Genomic DNA, 17,668 nt, shown 5'->3' with positions numbered 1-17,668 from the left:
CAAGCCTGTTCTTCCCTTTAGGCTGGCCCAGCTCCTGCTTGGATGGTGCTAAGAAATCATGCTGATTGGTACAGGAGAAATTGATTGATTAAATAAGACAATGTATCAAGGAAATCTGGGATTTGTACAAGAGACCGCACTGAAAGCAATGAGTTGATTTGTTCTCAGTTCATTTCATCCCTCAACCCCTCTCTACAATAATATTCTCAGTGCTTTACCTGAAAACACTGATTTCTGACCATCTGATGGAAAAGTGTTTATTAACTGGAGTCAGGAGCTACTTCTCAACGTGGGTTCAGCTAAACCACCTGTTTTGAGTAAGGTGCCTGTACAGATGCCGCCTTGGCTGTAGAGTACTAGTTCCACAGGTGCTGCTGATGAGCGAAAGGCAGCGTTTAGAGTCACTCTCTCCCAGCCTATGCTAATCTGGGCACCACCCACTTTTGCAGCCAGAAAGGGTGCTTTCTGGCAGGAGTGCACGAAAGTGACTCATCAAGAAAGAATGCAGCGGCAGGTATTCAGCCTTTCTGATGCTGCAGCGATATGACTCAACCCCGCGTTGGTGGGGAGTCTGAATCCAGCCAGAGTCTGACACGTGCTCCCAGTGTAAGTACAGATCGCTCTGCAGGCTCTGAGTGAGCGAACTGCTGCATCTGATCCCCCCGTGCTTTTGTCAGAGGGAAAGCACAGGATGAGCGAGCAGGAAGAGCTACTTCAAACGAGAGAGCCCAGCCCGCCTTCCTCCCCCTAGGGTGCCTCTGTTACCTCCCTGGGTGGCTTCTGCTAAACCAAAAGGAAGGTTCGCTTTCCTGCAAGGGGTTTGCTATCTCTCTGTGTGGGTGTGTACGCACGTGTTCGCTTTCAGTGCTGTCTCTTTAAGAGGATTGTACCCTGTGACTGCTGAGAGGCTAGTTACTGTTTCTTGTCACTCCCCCAAAGATACAGCCTGGCTGCGTTCTGCTGTAATGGCACGGAGACCACCTAGTGTCTCGATTTTTGGGGCGGATACCTCTTGATCCCATCCTATCCGGCTCTTAAAGGGATAGTGCTTTGTTGGGAGAACCCTTGAAGAGCCTTGACAGTGATGAGTGGCTCCAGACACTATGTTGCAACAGCTGGATAGGTCTTCTTGTCACACTCTGCTGATGTTTTGTTGGGACATGGTGGTTTTATGTCATGAAGGGTTATTTAGTCCTGCCTCAGGGCAGAGGGATGGACTTGACTTCTCTAGGTCCCTTCTAGCTCTACGCTTATGATTACCTCCTAGGAGCAAGTATCAGGGGGTAGCCGTGTTAGTTTGTATCCACAAAAACAACAAGGAGTCTGGTGGCACCTTAAAGACTAACAGATTTATTTGGGCATAAGCTTTCGTGGGTAAAAAAACCTCACTTGCAACATCTGAAGAAGTGAGGCATTTTTTACCCATGAAAGCTTATGCCCAAATAAATCTGTTAGTCTTTAAGGTGCCACCAGACTCTTTGTTGTTTTTGTAGATACAGACCAACACGGCTACCCCCTGATACTTGACTCCTCTCCAGGAGTGGTCCCTAGCGGGTATGTCATTTAGGGTATTGGGAGCAACATAAATCACTGCTTGGGGGGCCGGGCATGTGTGTGAGACTCTGTCCCTCTTGCTTGCTATCTCCGGCACCAAGGGGAAGGTGTTTCTAGGGCAGGCCCGTCTCTTGTGTTGTGTCAGGTTGAGTGTAGCCTTGCTGCTGAATCTGTGCCCTGGTGGGGAGAGGTCTGCAGGGTGGACACCCCCCCCCCCCATTTCCATGGAGCTAGTGGCCTATGCTCCCCGTTGCTGTGCGCACCTTGCAGGGACTGTTTATCCACATGGATGGTCAGCGCAAGTTCTCCTTATGTAGTACGTGGCTGCAAGTAGAGCTGAGTGACATTTTGGGGACAAAACTTATTTTTTGGAAAAACAACATGCAGATTTGGTGATCCCCAAACGTTTTGCAAATTTGTGTCAAGAGTTCCACTTTGTTTCACGTGGACATCTTTGAAGCAAAATGGGGTTTTTGTTGTTGAAATGACATTTGTTTTGAAATCTAATTTTTATTTTAATATAAATCAAAAACATTGAAAATGGCCAAAATCGAAACACAGTGTTTTGTTGGGCCTGGCACACACGTTTCCTCTCCCGACTTTTTAGACTGGCCAGTGAACTGAAAAATCCATGATTGACCCAGCCCTAGTGAGGGTGCTCTGCCCCTCTGAAATTCAGGCTCCATAGCTTGAGCCCCGTCTGCTGTGCCATTCAGTAGCCTTGTTTGTTTGTTCATAAATACCCTGCCCTTTGCAATGAACATTTCTGCCAAAGTGACTGCAGAAAAGGAAGCTGATTTTCCCCTTTTCTCGGAAAGGCAAGGACCATGTCCCGGGGGCTGGGGGGCTCTAACCTCATCCCTGAGGCCTGCGGGTGGTGTTAGCAGTCTCGTGCTATTGCTGCAGCAGCAGCAGCAGTAATACCCATGGTGTGTGTGTTTAGTCATGGAGACTTTCTACTGACGTGGACGATTTCACGTGAAACCTCCTGCTGGGGACTAGAACAGAGGGAGGGGGTTGTAGCTCTGCACAGCGGCCAAAGGGGGCAGGGGCGAGCTGCCTTGTGGGGCTGGGAAAGGAACCGTGCAGACATCCTGCTTTGCGCCAGTTAAAGGGAAAGCCAGCGAAAGGGACACAGGGAGACCGCGGCTGCTTCCCCATCCCAGGCAGAAGCAGAGCAGCGGCTCGCGGGGAGCCCGGTAAGTGCCACTGAACGCCCCTCCCTACGGCTCTGCAGCCTCCCCAGGGTTACCGGTTAGGTCGGGGTGTGGGAGGCCGTCCCTTTTCCAGTCTCCCCTTCGCCAGCACTGGGACCCGGCGTCTGCCTTCGCCTGGGGGAGCGCCGCGCTCAATGCTGTGCAAATGCACTAGGGTTTGCGAGTGCCCCTTCGCTGTGCATTGGCCTGCAGCCGGGATTAGGCTGCCTGTGTGTGTGTGCGCCCTTTCTCCCTCTGTAATGCAGAGAGAAACTGCGCTTACATGCTATTGGCTGCAATGAACTCCTCTACTATTACGAGGTGGGGGCATAATCTCCCCCAGCTCCACTCGAGGTACCCCCACCCCAATTTGTTGCATCATGCCCCCTCTTTATAAACGTGTCTTGCTTTACCTTGAACTGCATCTCTACCTGTCTGCTCCAGGGCAGTAGCATTTTCAGTGAGGCGGAGGTGTCACTGGGACACCCCTCCTTACCCCCAGTCTGTGTGGCTAACCCATGGTGTACTGGAAAGTTGGGCAAATTCATGTTGCTGTTTCTTTCCCAAAGCTGCTTCCCCCACCCCACACCCGCAAGAGATGAGAGGAAACCAGTGAGTTGAGTGTTGCATATTCCAAGACCTGATTTGTTGCTTTGTTCCTGTAGTTGTGCACTCACTGGGTGTCTGGAAGGTACCCAGTGGTTGTGGCAGGGACTGTGAGATGAGACTCTGGGTTTCTGTTCCTGGATGTGACACTGACTTGCTTTGTGACCTTGGGTGAGTCCCTTCATTTCCCTGGGCCTCAGGTCCCCCATCAGTGAGTTGGGAATGACTAATTTGTGGTCTGATCTATCTCAGCTGTGTGGTGATGAAGCTTAATTAATGAATGTTTGTAAGTCTCTCTATGGACTGATGGAAAAAGGCAGTAAGTGCCAGAGGTGGATGTTGGTTTCTTCTGACTTCTAACACATTAAGACTGTGGCTGTGTGTGTAGTTATATAAACTGAACTTTCCAAAGCACCCAGCCTTTTTCAATCAAGATTTCTTACCTTTTTAATTCATACACCCTGACAGTCTGCTGCAGTCTAGCAAACTTCAGGGTAGAGTGCAAGGAGCATTTACTTGGTTTATCTCTTTTGTTTAAATTCCCCAGTGGATAGAAGCCCTGGTCTGGGACTCAGGACACTTGGGTTCTGTTCTCTTCTACTGACCTGCTGTGTGTCCTTGGGTGAGTTGCTTCACTCTCTGTGCCTGTTCCCCTCCTGTCCGTTCTCTGCCTTGCCCATTTAGATTGTAAGCTATTTGGGGCGGGGGCCGTCTCTTACTACAGTGTGTGTGTGTGTGTGTGTGTTTGCGCAGCCCTTTGTACAAAGGTGCATCAATCTCTGAGCCACTACTATATCCATCTAACCACTACTGTAATACAAATAACAGCATGGTGGTTGCTGCTATTTCAGGCTGCAACTGCAATGATTCTGATCAATGTTACTCTCTGCAGATAGCTTTAAATAAAGCTATCTGCAAATAGACACTCAATGGATCATCAAAATAAAGTGGTAAATAACAGATCCCTCAGAATCTTATGTGAGAGGATTCTGACACTAGCTAGTTTCTCTAGACTTGCTGCGTACTGGGTTAGCTCAGCTGGGTAGCCTTGAAAGCAAGGCCATAGCAGACTCCTAACAAAAAGAGTTATTCTAACCTATGCCCCAGAAAGTAAGTACAAGTCTTTAATTGGGATTTACCTCCTTTGACAGTTGCCCCACACTGAAGTTCTTATCTTCAGGATTTCAGCTGTGCATTATTTTATTTGCATTAAAATCCAAGCCAGTAAGTCATGTTATCTCTTATCACCATATGTGTGGGCCAGTTTGTTTTACAGTGGGACTTAGAGTAAGGCTGCTTATGTGGAGAATCACAATGATTCCATTATTTGCAGGGGGAGGTAAAATATGGATCAAATCCAGACTTTAGAAGAACTACAGCATGGGAGTATTGTCCAGTAACATCAATGGTCAATTTTTAGATCTAGCAACCTTCTTAATATCCTATCAAGACACCAGAGACCTCGTCAGATTTCTTGTCATCATCGCATGAGGGACATGTACAGTGTTTGGTTAACCAAACACTGTACAAATGACTGATAATCTGTCAGGCCCATTTGCTTCCCTTACTGCCCTTCCCATTCATTTGGATATTGGCAATGGGTAACATTTGCATGATTTCCTGGTCAGTGCAAAGGACTCGAAGTTTGTGAGCATGGAAATAGGTCTTGTGTTTTGTCTGATCCCATGTTCTAGATTTCTATCTATGCAATGATACCTTGGCATGTGTCCTAGCTAGAGAGGGGCTTGAGGTAAATGTTTTGATTTTTATATGTCCTCAAAGTTTGGGAGCTGTTTGGGTCTGGGGCATTGGTTCAGGCCCATCTCTAAGGAGAACTTCACTGATCACTAGGGTACAAGCCTCATATTTCACATGCATATACAATAACTCTTGCATAACATCTGTCATGCTGAGTATTGTGAAATTCTTCAGAGGGAGGCCAAGCAGAGAGGGAGGTTTCTGGAGTTGGGGCAGCAGAAGAGAAAGCAGAGGGGAAATGTGCAGAGCTGGAGTGGAGTGAAAGATGAGAGCTGACACCTGAAAATAAGTGATGCAGGGTCCATCCACACTTACTCACCGGAGTGGTGCTTAGGGTGGAGCACAATGCTTACTACATGGAGTAGTCTTGCTGGAATGTGTTCTGGCTGCACAAATAATTTAAAATAGATAATTTATTAAAATCTCAGTATCAAGTGATCATCTTTTCACTGCAACCAAATAACCCCAGGGAACTGGAGCGGTCCCACAGAGAGGGAGTGACCAATCGATCACCCACCCTTGGGAGGGTGCATTCAGGTGTTACACGGGGATGTTATGTATCCCCCTCATCCTTGCCCAGCCACAGGGGATGACATGTGCAAGCCTGAAAATCTGGCTCTACAGCCAGGGCCGGCTTTGGCTTTTTTTGCCGCCCCAGACAAAAAAGCCTTCCGGAGGGGAGGGCGGTGAGCCCGCCTGGGGTCCCGCTCTCCCGGCCGGAGCACGGCGGGGGAGGGCCGCCCCTCTCCAGGTGCCGCCCCAAGCACATGCTTGGTAGGCTGGTGCCTGGACCTGGCCCTGTCTACAGCTCAAGTTGTAAATCCCAAAGCCTGAGTCTTTGGAACTCCCCGATTCAATACCTGTGTTGTCCCCGATGGTGGCCATCTTGCAGACTCGGATGACTCTTCACTGGGCTAAGAGCCCAACCCAGACTTCATCCCCTAGGACTAGCTGAAGATGCAAAATCTCTCTCTATTTTGGGGTAATTACCAAGCGGGTGGCAGCTGTGGAGAAATGGCACACTTTGGTGAGGCAGCTGTGATGAGAGGGAGGTGGCTCCAACTGCCTTGGCAAAGGGAAGATCTATCCACATCAACTCCACCTGAGTGGACTGTGCTCACCTAAGCAAACTGGTGGTGAGGCTTTCTGAGGAACCCTGCCAGGCTGGCTCTCACTTCAGCTAAACAGTGCTTAGTTTTCTGGGCCCTCTGGCTCAAGTGGGCCTCACTCACTGGGTTACCTTGGGAAAGACCAGGCTGAAGAGGCTCCACTTCATCACCTCTCCACCCTTTTCCCTTCAGACAGCTCCCCAGACCACATTACCCAACTGCCGTTATCTGGGCATCACTCCATTCATCTCTCTTTAGAGTGCCTCAGGTGCTGTTCAACCAGTATGGCAGAGGGAAAGAATGTTAACCACAATTGTTCCTCACCCCCCTTATCGCAAACTTTTAGTGCATTCCCTTGCTTTCCACTCTTTCTTACACTGGCTACGTGGGAAGGGAATACAGTGGTTCCTGCAGAAATTCCTTCAGCTCGGTATCTGCATTAGGATTATGATTTATAAGCTGCAAGACCTGCCAAGGTGTAGTAATAGGTTTAAATATAACTAGACCTACGGCCTCCTTTTCAGTCAACACTGTGAATTTTGGGGCCATACAAGGACCTGCCTGACCACTGGTCTAAATTAGAGCAGCCACAGGGCTACTCCAGCATACATGCTATTCTGAGAACAGACTATCCAATGTGCCCTGGTCACACCTCCAGCATATTTCTCATCTCCTGTCTGTGTCAGGGGCATCTAGGAACAGGGCTAGTGCAGAACCCTTCCACTAACTCCTCAATGCCCAGGGAGGCCCTCTGCAGAGGATGTATTTTCAGTGGGCTGTTAGCACCCACTTTAAGGTCCCTCGTGTATGCTGCCAGAGTGGCATAAAAGATCATTAGCATAACTGTGTCAGGCCCCATGGGTATGTAAAGTCAGAGGCCTATGTTTGTGAAGAGAGAAATTCAAAATATTTTGTGAGGTGGAGATGTAACAAGCTCTGGTTTGGAATGCTCAGGGCTGGCCAAACTCTGTAGTGAGCACACTTAATATACTGTATACATGTTACAGTAGAACATAAGTCTGTTCAGAATCATCGCCATTATTTCTCATTCTCTGAGCCATTTCCTCAGAGACAGACACAGCCTCTCAAGAACCTACCCCCGCTCCCATTTGCCTTTCTACCCCCACCCCCTCGGAAATGGCTCTGCCCACCACTGGTGTTCCATAGACAGTGAGAAAGATCCTCAGCTGGTGTAAATAGGCATGATTCTGGGAAGTCAGTTGAGCAACTCCTGTTTGCACCACTGAGGTTCTGATCCATAGTGTGAGAACCATTCATCTATATTAATCTAAAAATAGAAATCCAAACAGTATGCAAAGAGAATATTCATTGCATGATCAGGCTCTTCCAGATTTTGAGTGCTAAGGTTACAATTGCCTATGTAACCTTAATTCTACCTCCTTGTACGTATCCATTATGGCAGACTTTAATTATTGAGGAATAGCATATTCTATGTCAGATGCTTTTCCTTCTATAAGTATATATAAGATGCTGTGTATGCATGTAACACTTTCCAGTTCTCTTATAACTGCATTAATATTGATAAAAGGCAGGACCCATGTATTATACAAAGCTGTGGCAGGCCACTTTTCTTAAGTGCACTTCAGAGAAAGCTTGGCAGTTAATTGCCCCAAACTTAGCTGGTCACATCTACACAGCAGTGTTTTCTTAGGTGTAGAGCAGATGCTCAGATACCAAGGCTATACAAATCTTGATATAGATGGTACCAAGGCATTTACTTGGAAAGCTGAATGAGCTGCAAATGTCAGCCTATGTATGGCAGCATATTTTTCTTTTGTTGTTCTGTTCTATTATTACTTTGTGTTGTGTCAGTATGGCTTTCTGTATTTGGTTGTTTTTGGTTTGGGTTTGTGTGTGGTTTCCTTCCCCCTCCCCCCCTCCCCCCCCGGTAAATAACTTTCAAGGACTCTCTGACCTTTCTGGGGTAAGACCAATTGGTGCAAATAGCAACTTTGCTTGTCCAAACTGATGCAGCTATACTGCTGGTTGTCATCAGGGTAAATACCCAGTGTAGACAAGACCTAAACTTGTCTCCTCCAGAATTCTACCTTCTGCAGGATGAAATTTTCTTGTGCTTGGGTTTTCCTGTATGGCTGTACCCTACAGAAGTCATAAGCCTCAAGGAAGGGAATTGGAGTGAGATCCACCACTGCTGTCACCATCCAACCTAGCTGTGAATTTCCATGGGTACCAGAAAGTAAGAATGTAATAATGAACAAAGTATTTATTTAACTGGAGGAAGAATGAGGCAGGGTGTGAGAGAGTGCAAGCTTATCTGATTCCACATGACTCTCTGCAAAGCTTTAAAGAGCTCATCAATAATTAGTGAGCCCTACTGGTTTCCTGGGGACATTAAGTAATGGAATAATTCAAGCTCCTCTTGTTTCAGTGGTGCCTGTAGCTCTGAAAGTCATTCTCTGGCCTCTCCTTCAGTGCGAGTCCAATCTTCAGCTGATGGGAATGTTCTTTGTGTGTTGTGGGTGTTCTTTTCCCCTGCCCCCTAAGTTGTGTGGCATCCCTCGCTCTGTCCCGTCACAGTCTGTCCCAGTTTATTGCTGAGATACTCGACATTCAGGTTCTCAGTTGCTCCCATGACAGAAGGGTGGGCTGAATGTTTCATGGCGGGCGGTTAGGACTTGCATGCACAGCTCCTAGTTACCGCTAATGGTAGCCCGTAGCTGTCCCTGCTACAGTCTGAAAAAATATGTATGCATGGTGGAGTTGATGCCTCAGGGGTCTGGTAACAAGCCGCAGACTTTCATCTCTGCATCATGAGTTCAAATCTAGGCCAGGTCACTAGAGATTAAGAGTTGCTATGGGTGTCAGTTGTTAAATGAAGTGGAGTGAGACTAGCAAACTCACCTTACTGAAAGCATCATGGCCTTAGCTGGCTCTGTTATTGCCACCTCAACAGAGGTGAAGGACTGAATGGGCCAGGAGACAGATCTCCCTTCTCTTGTGCGGGAAGGATACCACGTCAGAGCTGAGGCACTTTGGCAGGCAGTGTGCATTCCCTTGCAGTGCTGCTGCTTGTGATTGGTCTGTGGGTAAACCAAAGGACTGGAGTCTGCAAGGCTGGGTTCTGTGTGGTCCCTCTGTCATTGGAGGGGACTTCCATTGTTTAGGTGGACCTCACCCACTACTCCCAGTCCTCAAAGAGGCTGGGATCTTTTACCTGCGATGCATGCTAATAAAAATAACATTGCACAAACCCAGAAAAGCTAACTGTGAATACGTAGCTTTGCTCTGCCCAGGTCTCCCATCACTCACTAGCATGGAGGCAAATCTTTGTTCAGGTTATTTAAAGGCAGAGATGAAAATTGAATTGCTTGGCTTCGCCAGGTAGCAAACCTATGTGCTGCAGCTTTAACTTTGCAACATCACTCAAAATCAAACAACATGGATTCTGTGTGGTGTTTTTTTTTTTTTTAAACAAGCTCTCCCTGTCAGTGGCTTGGTTTCTCCTTTGGGCAACTTCCCTTTACATATCTGAAAATAGAAACTCTCTTGAAATACTTACTTTCCTATGACAGCTGCTTCTGCTGGGATTATTGCTTGAGAAGGGGTGTGCACGCTGGAGTACACATTTATTCTTTGACTTCGTGTCAGAGATTTGAATGTGTTTTTAAAACCTGGGGCTATTGAGGTCTCAGATTAGAGCAGCCCAATGTGGCCTCTTTGTAAGGGAGGGAGGGACGGCAATGCAATTTGATGTTTGTTTCATTAAAACCTTTTTATATTGTAATTAGCTCCTGCCCTTGTTTTCCACTGCTCGGTGCTGTTGTCCCTATAATGCAGTTGGGTGACTACACGCTTTCAGGCCTTCCTGTGCCAACGTTCTGCCGGTGCTGTCAGCCTGTGGGGTATCAAGATTTCCTGGCCCAACTCTCCCCCTTCCTAGGCATGAACAATTTACCATGTGCTTTCTAGCCAGAGGCCTACAGGAAAGAAAAGAGTGGTTGGTACCAACCAGGTTCAGAAGCAATGTCCTGCTGGGAAGCCCATCCCTCCTCCCCTCCAGCTCTTGAGATTCTTGTTAGTGTTTTGTTGAATTTGGATCACTAAAGCATGTACTTAAGTCCCATCAGAGTCTGTGCTTTGCTGGACAGAGGCTAGAGTGCTGGACTGTGTTTAGCTGTGCTCCGGGCATTATTACTCTTTGCATTGCAGTATCACGGGGGGGCCTCAGCCAAGACCTGAGCCCCATTGCACAAGGGACTGTACATATACTTAGAGACAATTTCTCTGCTCCAAAAAACTTACAGTCTAAATAGATAATCTAGACAGAGGGTGGGAGAAATGAAGGATTATCCCCCTTGTTTTACAGATGGGGAACCAAGGCACACAGAAACTTGCCCAAGATCATAAAGGAAGTTTGTGTCAGAGCCAGGAATATAAGGGAGAAGAAAATTGATGTTTAAAGAGCTTTAATTTTGCCACAGTTGCTAATGTAGGATCACCTGAGGAAGTTTCCTACTTGTGCCTGGTAGCGGATGGATTTTTCAAGCCGTGGACATGCGCGCGCTCTCTGCATCCCCGCCCTGGGATACAGAGGCCACCTCTTGCTGCTGCCACGTTCCTCTCCCTCTGACATGTCATACAAGACGCCTGCACTCACTGCATGCAGTGGCAATATGGTCTCTGCTCTTCCAGCTGGGTGAGGCCACTTTAGCTGCATTTTTGTTCTTCCCCTTCTAGGCAGATTTATTAGCTGTCTCTGAGGCACCATGAACATGAAACTGTTATTTCTAGTTCCAGCTCCCAGTCAAGTTCTGCTTTGCCTATAAACTAGCATGGAAAGGGGAGTGGAAAGCCTGATCTTGACAGAATGAGTTACTCACAAGATCCTATATTCTCCATCTATTTAAACAGCTGATTGTTTGTTTCTACCATTATGATGAAGGGAAGGGGAAAGTGAACTTTACAGTGAGCTCTCTGTGCTGGGGGAGGAAGAATGCCCACCTCTCATTTTGCAGATGGGGGGGGGGTGGAGGGGCAAACTGAAGCACCAACATATTCAGTGGTCATGTAGAAAATAAGTTCTAGAGAGCTGGGAATTGAACTCAAAGCTCCTGTGCACTAGTCCAGTGCCTTACCCACAAGTTCATCCTTCCTTTTTGGGTTCAAAAAGGGGCTCCTGGCGAGCCAGGCCATAACATGGGGCTGTACAGTTGTGCCTAATAGCTGGTGGTGTGGTCCAAGCCCATGGTTTGGTCCAACTTGTGTGAACTGGGCCAAGCCATGTTAGAAATTGTTTGGGAGCCAACTCCCGTTGCGTGTGTGCGCGTGTGCACACACACTTTTTGGGGGGGGCGGGGATTGGTCTTTAGGTGCTGGCCAAACAGTATCTACAACCTGGTTCACTAAAGACCATGTCTGTACAGCACTGTCACATGTGGCTACTGTATCAATGTAGCTGGGGCCTTGATGTGTGGTGTGTTTTTAACCAAGGCTGCTGGGAGGGGGAGACAGAACCTGCTCAGATGCTCACTGATGTCAGTGGAAAGATGTATTTGATCAGGCCCCCAGGGAGCCTTTCACTTTGAGGTGTCTGGTTTCAATCCAGCTCAGGGCATTAAGGACCAGAAATGGTTGCTGCACAGCAGGGATTTGGGGTCTGGTGTGAAGCAAGTAGACACACCAGCCTACTAGCATGCCAATTGTGACTGGCACTTATGGGCACTCTTACAGAGCAGGCAAGGATTGAAAGGGAGAACGGAGTCTGAGTAGGCCTCCTCACCTGCTCTAGGGGGGTATGTGCAGGGCCTGGCGAAGGCATTGCTGCTGTCTGTCGTATACTTATTCCGTGGGGGAAGAGCTTTCAGACACCTCCGTTGTTAATCCGGCTCCTTTCACTTGTCCGATGGCCAGTGCAACCGGGCTAATGACAAAGGGGGAGGTAACATGCCAGGTACAGAGCCACCTGGAGAAATGTGCCCTGTCTAAGAAACATGCCCCGGGGTGACTTAGTGTCTCGTGAGATATGATAAAATTCCTGGCAATGTATAAAATCAGGGTTCATACGCTACTGTGCCATGAAAGACACTGTTAAGGTTCCCCCTTGTGCCAGGGCAGGGGAAAATCTAGCACCTCACCCATATGATCTCTTACCCCCCCCCCCCCAGTATACAGTAGCAGCTAGTTTGAAAAATGTCTTGTGTATTTCACTACTGTATTCTCTGAACCTTTCAAGTGCACGCTCTGCACAGTCTACAATGGGAAATTTATATGCATAGAATTGGGGAAACTGCACTCGTCCAGATGAGGAAGTCTGGCACACAGCACAGAATGGCCATTGAAGCACACTAGGAATGGGGTAGAAAGAGCAGGTGCAACAGTGTGGCTGTAGTGCCATCACTTTCAAGCTTAGATACTTGTAATGGAGCCCATTACTTTAGTATCTGAGCCCCTCGCAATGTATTTATCCATCCAGCACCCCTGTGAGGTAGGGAACTGCTGTTGCCCTTCCATGCAATGGGGATAACTAAGGCTCAGAGAGGTTAAGTGACTTGCCCAAGGTCACATAAGTAGGGTGTGGAACAGAGACTTGTACCTGGGTCTCTGAAGTCTCAGGCTAGTGCCCTAATCACTGGACTGTCCTGCCTTTCTACCTTCCATCTACAGTAGTGCTGCAGCCCTGCAGAGTGACTTGATATAAGCTGTGATGGGGGAAGCCTGGCTCCAAGCACATGTACTGGCACCACTGCAACTGCTTGTGCATTATTGCAAGCACTCTTGTGCGTGGCCATAATAAACTGTTTCTTAAAATTTCCTACTGTTGCAGCTCCATTTGTGGTGGCTGCTGCAGTTTCAGGGTAACTGCACCTGTACCCATCTCCCTCTGTGGTCCACTCCAGAAGTGCCTTGTCAGGTCTACAGACATCACCTGTCTCTGGGCAGGGACCCCAACCTGCTCTCTTCTGAGTGGAGGTTTTAAGGCTGCACATCCCCCTGCCTTACACTGTGATATCCCAAGCAAGCCAGTCTGACTAACAGCCAGTGCAAAGCCCTCTTTTTTTTTTTTTTTTTTTTTTTTTGGTCTGTTGGTCTCCGACAACCCAGTTTGAACAATATATGCAAACCATCCTTGGAGTGGTACCTCTCTGAAGGTATTTACAACCTGACTGATTCACCTTAATCACCTTCTCCTGTTTTTGGCTACTTCAGGAGTTCTGTCCCCTTCCCCTCTGGAGCTGCGTACAATCCCCAGCCCACAGTGTTACATAAACTTAATGCAATATGGCCCCCAAACATATGGCATGGGATCGGTGCTAATGCAATCAGGACACCTGTAGTTTTTTAACAGTGTCATCTGACCTTCCTTATAGCAGAGCTAAATGCTGCATTGGTGGGAACGGGCATACATGAAAGCACCTTGTCTGAACTAATTTCCAGCACCAATGTTGCACTTTATCTAGGTACTTGTATGGCCATCTGCTGGAGTATTTGTGCCCCTCACAATTGTTGTTAGATTTTTTTCTCCTCACAACACCCCATTTTTACAAATAGGGAGCTGAGAAAGGGTAGATGGAAAAACTTGGCCAGAGTTGCACAGGGGGTCTTCGATTGGGAATTGAATCTGGGTCTCTTGAGGTCCAGTACGCTATCCAGTAATGTCATCCTCCCTACCCCAGCCGAAGGAAAGCTTAAGAAAAGTCATTTTGCCTCAATGTCTGACAAAGAGGAGGGATAGTCCAGTAGGACGAAGGATGGCCAGAGGGCGGGGGTGAGGGTAGGATTTGGGACAACCTGGTTCAATTATTTGCTCTACCACAGACTCCCTGTGTGACCTTGGGCAAATCACTTTAGGTGCCTAACTCTCATTGATGTCAGTGGGAGGAAGGTGCCTAAATACCTTTTGCAGATCTTGGTCTCCCAGTATCTCTGATCCCTATCTGTAAAACAGGGATAACTGCATGGCCCTGCCTTACAGGGGTATTCTGAGGCTAATGCATTAAAGATGGTGAGGTGCTTTGATACTATAGTAATGGTGGGCCAGGTAAGTACCTTAGGTCTGTTGCATTAAAGCGTGATCTCCCTTTTTGGTCATTTCACTTCCCTCTTCGGTTTTACATTGCGAGATGGCAGGTTTGTTTTGGAGGAACACTTTAGAGACCAGGTAGGGGAGATAATGACTTTTATGGGACCAGCTTCTGTTGGTGGAAGGGACAACATTTCAAGCTTCACAGAACTCTTCCTCAGGTGCTCTATGAAGCTCGAGATCTTGACCCTTCCACCAACAGAAGTTGGTCCAATAAAGGATATTGCCTCCCCTCTCTGGTCTGTCTCAGATCCTGGGACCAACACTATAACCATCCCGCATGTTGCCCATAAGCTTCCTTTTCAGCCCATTGGTGAAAAAGCTCTCCGCCTGTGTGCCTATGCAGTGGGCATTCTTGTTAGCCTGTCTCATTCACTGGACCTGGTTGTTGTTTATGGGAGCATTTTAAATCCATTTAAAAACCTGTTCTTGTGCAAAATTACACTGCATTGACCTGACCCTCGTTGGCTGGATAATCTATGGGAACAGTTGTCTTATCACTCGGTTTGCAATCAGAAGTTTGCTTGACCCAAGTAGCTTTTGTCTTTCAGCATAAGTTTTGCAAAAACTGTGGGATGGGGATGCACCGACCTCTCTCCCTCCTGTTCTTTGAATATAATTAAGAGTGCAATGGAAAGGGCTCAGATCCTACAGTGACGAGTGCTGTAGATAAATAACCAGAATCAGCCTCCAGCTCTAACCGAAGGAAGAAGTGATTTGCAGAAATATTTCAACAGATGGTCTGAATTTGGCTCTGGAAGAAAAGATGGTGCAGTGACTGCTGTGCCTGGTGTGTGGGCGTATGCATGAGCCAAGCTCTGCTCACTGCTGGAGCTCCCTTTGCTATGTGAAGGACGTGGCATAGGATGTTTGTCCCCCATCTTGGGCTTGTATAGCATTGAAGGGATGGGCATGCTTATTCAGTATCGGCAGCAGTGCAAAGGCATCCTTGAGCTGCGCTTTCCAGGCAGATTGTGGTAATCCATAGTTTGGGGCAGACAGGGTGACGCTTTGCAAGTATGCGCATACCCTGCTCAGAGGGGCATATGTGCACCCACGCACCTTTGTGTCACAACGTTCATCTGTTAGCTCAGTACAGATGTGAGGCCCCCTACATATGGATTCGCTGATCCCCAAGGATCATTTAACCCAGACATAAGGGTGTTGTACATTCTGATCCGCTGGAAAGTCATAACAACTTTGTTAGTTTTAACCATTTTTTGTGACAGTAGTGCCTAGAACTCCCAGCTGAGATCAGGGCCCCATTGTGTCAGGTGCTGTACAAGCACATAGTAAGACAATCGCTGAAGCACTTGCCATGTAAATAGACATTTTGGGAGAAAGGGTGTATCAATATGCCCATTTTCCAGATGGGGAACTGAAGCACAGAGGCTGTGATTTGCCCAAGGTCAGGAAGTCTGGCAGAGCGCCCAGTCTATTTCCTTAACTAAAAGACCATCCTTACTCTAGTGTTAACACAATTGTCTTATGAGAGCTAATATCAGATTTAATAGGGTGGTTATTGTATGCTGTAGGCCAGGTGGTATAGAGCAGTGTTTCTCAATGAGTGGACCAGTGCTGTTCCCTGAGATCTCCTTGACACAGTTTAGGAAGACAGCAAGCCGGTCGCTGGTATCAAAAAGATTGAGGAAACCCTGGTCTAGAGGCTGCGGCTCAGGGCTGGGAATTGAGAGAGCAGGATTCTTGTGCAAACTTTGAACAAGGGGATAATTTTGTAAAAACCCTTGAAGAGTCTCAATGGCATGTGTAAATATATGCATTATGCAGAACCTATTTATTGAGGATCAGCAATCATGTCATAGACAAATTACTCTGGATGTACCTGGAGGATGGGGGGCATTGGCCAGTACATGTGTAATTTCACCTACAATAATTTCTTCTGATTATTGATGTGTAAAACGTGTCCCACATCTACTTTCACTCAATATATGAAATGTGCTTAAAGCAAGAAAACATCCCATAGCCAGGATTGTGTGCGCGTTGTCTCTAGCTTTTATCATATACTGGAAAGAGCTAAGCAGCTTGTCTGCTTTAAAGACCACCAAAGAGACTGCTATTTCACAGTGCTTGATGTGAGAGAGAACTCAGAGAATCCAGAGTCAATCGGATTTGCACCGTTGTAGTCGCCTTGGAAATACCATCTCTATGCCAACTGTTGGTATCTATAGGCTTCCCCTGAGTAACCACTAACCTCTTTAGGGAGGAAGTAACCAGCGCATCGCTGTTTGAAATGCATTTAGCTAGGAGCCATTTTGTTGTGTTCCTAGGCAGCATCAGCAAACAATGGAGATGGGAGGGGAACCGTGTGATTTGTGATGTTGGAGAAGAGCAGGTACGCTCCTGTACCCATGAAACAAAGGGCTTGGCGGACTCAATAGACTCCTGTGCCATCCTGTATCCCCACCCCTGCAGTTGTATTTTCTGTTGAAGGCTAGAGCAGCTGTGGCCCCTTCTGTAGGGTAACCATACATCCAGATTTTCCTGGACATGTCCGGATTTTTGATCCTCAAATCCCCGTCCGGGAGGAATTTCCAAAAAAGCTGAACATGTCCGGGAAAAATAGGGAGGCATGGTAAAGGGACGACCATCTCCCCGGGCTCCAACTTTCCCGGTTCCCGCCGCTCTCCACTGTGCGCCGGGGCCGAAGCAACTTCACCAGCGCAGCAGCAGCTGGAGCCCGGGGAGGAGGGGGCTGTGCGCTCGGATGCCACCCACCACCTCTGTGCCTCTGCAGATCGGGGGAGGAGTTAGTTTTGCTGCAGCCACTCGCACTCGGGCAAAAGACGCTCGGGGGGGACCCCGAGGTGAGAGTGGAGTGGCTGCAGCAAAACTAACAACTCCGCCGATCTGCAGGGGCGCAGAGGCAGCGGGCGGCATCCGAGCGCGCAGCCGTCTCCTCCCCAAACTCCAACTTTCCTGGCTCCCGCCGCTCTCCACCACGGTGGGGGCCGAAGCAACTTCCCCAGCGCAGCAGCAGCCGGAGCCCAGGGGGCGGGAGGGAGGAGGGGGGAATGCGGGGTGCTCAGGGGAGGGGGCGGGGAAGAGGCGAGTTGGGGCGGGGCCCCGTGGAGTGTCCTCTTTTTTTTTTTTTCAGTATTGAAATATGGTAAACCTACCTTCTGAGAGGCGAAGAACATTGAGACTGCCATATTGGATCAAACCAGTGTCCTATCAAGTCAGTATGCCTCTCAATCAGTGGGGAGTGCCAGCTGTTTCAGAGAGAGGTGTGGTTTAGTTATGGGATAACCTGCCCTTTAGGGAATGTTCCCTTCCAACAGCCAATTGCTAGAGGCTGATGCCTGAGGGTTTATACCCTTTCGAAACTCTTGGTTGAGTTTCCTTAACCCTTACTGGTGTTACTC

At 48.0% G+C, this 17,668-nt stretch overlaps 1 protein-coding gene across 3 annotated transcripts in view; it reads left to right on the top strand.

The window, feature by feature from the left end:
• Positions 1-517: 517 nt before the first annotated feature.
• SLC25A22 (solute carrier family 25 member 22) overlaps positions 518-17,668 on the top strand; it is an 88,665-nt gene continuing 71,514 nt past the window's right edge. For 2 of the 3 annotated variants that reach the window (XM_034770430.1, XM_034770424.1), the window contains exon 1: positions 2,615-2,753. The gene's annotated coding sequence lies outside the window, so the exon portion shown is untranslated. Of the gene's footprint in view, positions 607-2,614; positions 2,754-17,668 lie in introns of those variants that run through there. The other variant, XM_034770425.1, reaches the window with a different exon arrangement.

This window comes from Trachemys scripta, chromosome 4 (assembly GCF_013100865.1).
Source record: "Trachemys scripta elegans isolate TJP31775 chromosome 4, CAS_Tse_1.0, whole genome shotgun sequence".
In the NCBI taxonomy this organism is placed as follows: domain Eukaryota; kingdom Metazoa; phylum Chordata; order Testudines; family Emydidae; genus Trachemys; species Trachemys scripta.
Note: the sequence above shows the minus strand (reverse complement) of the source record. Positions and strands in the feature narration are given on the sequence as shown.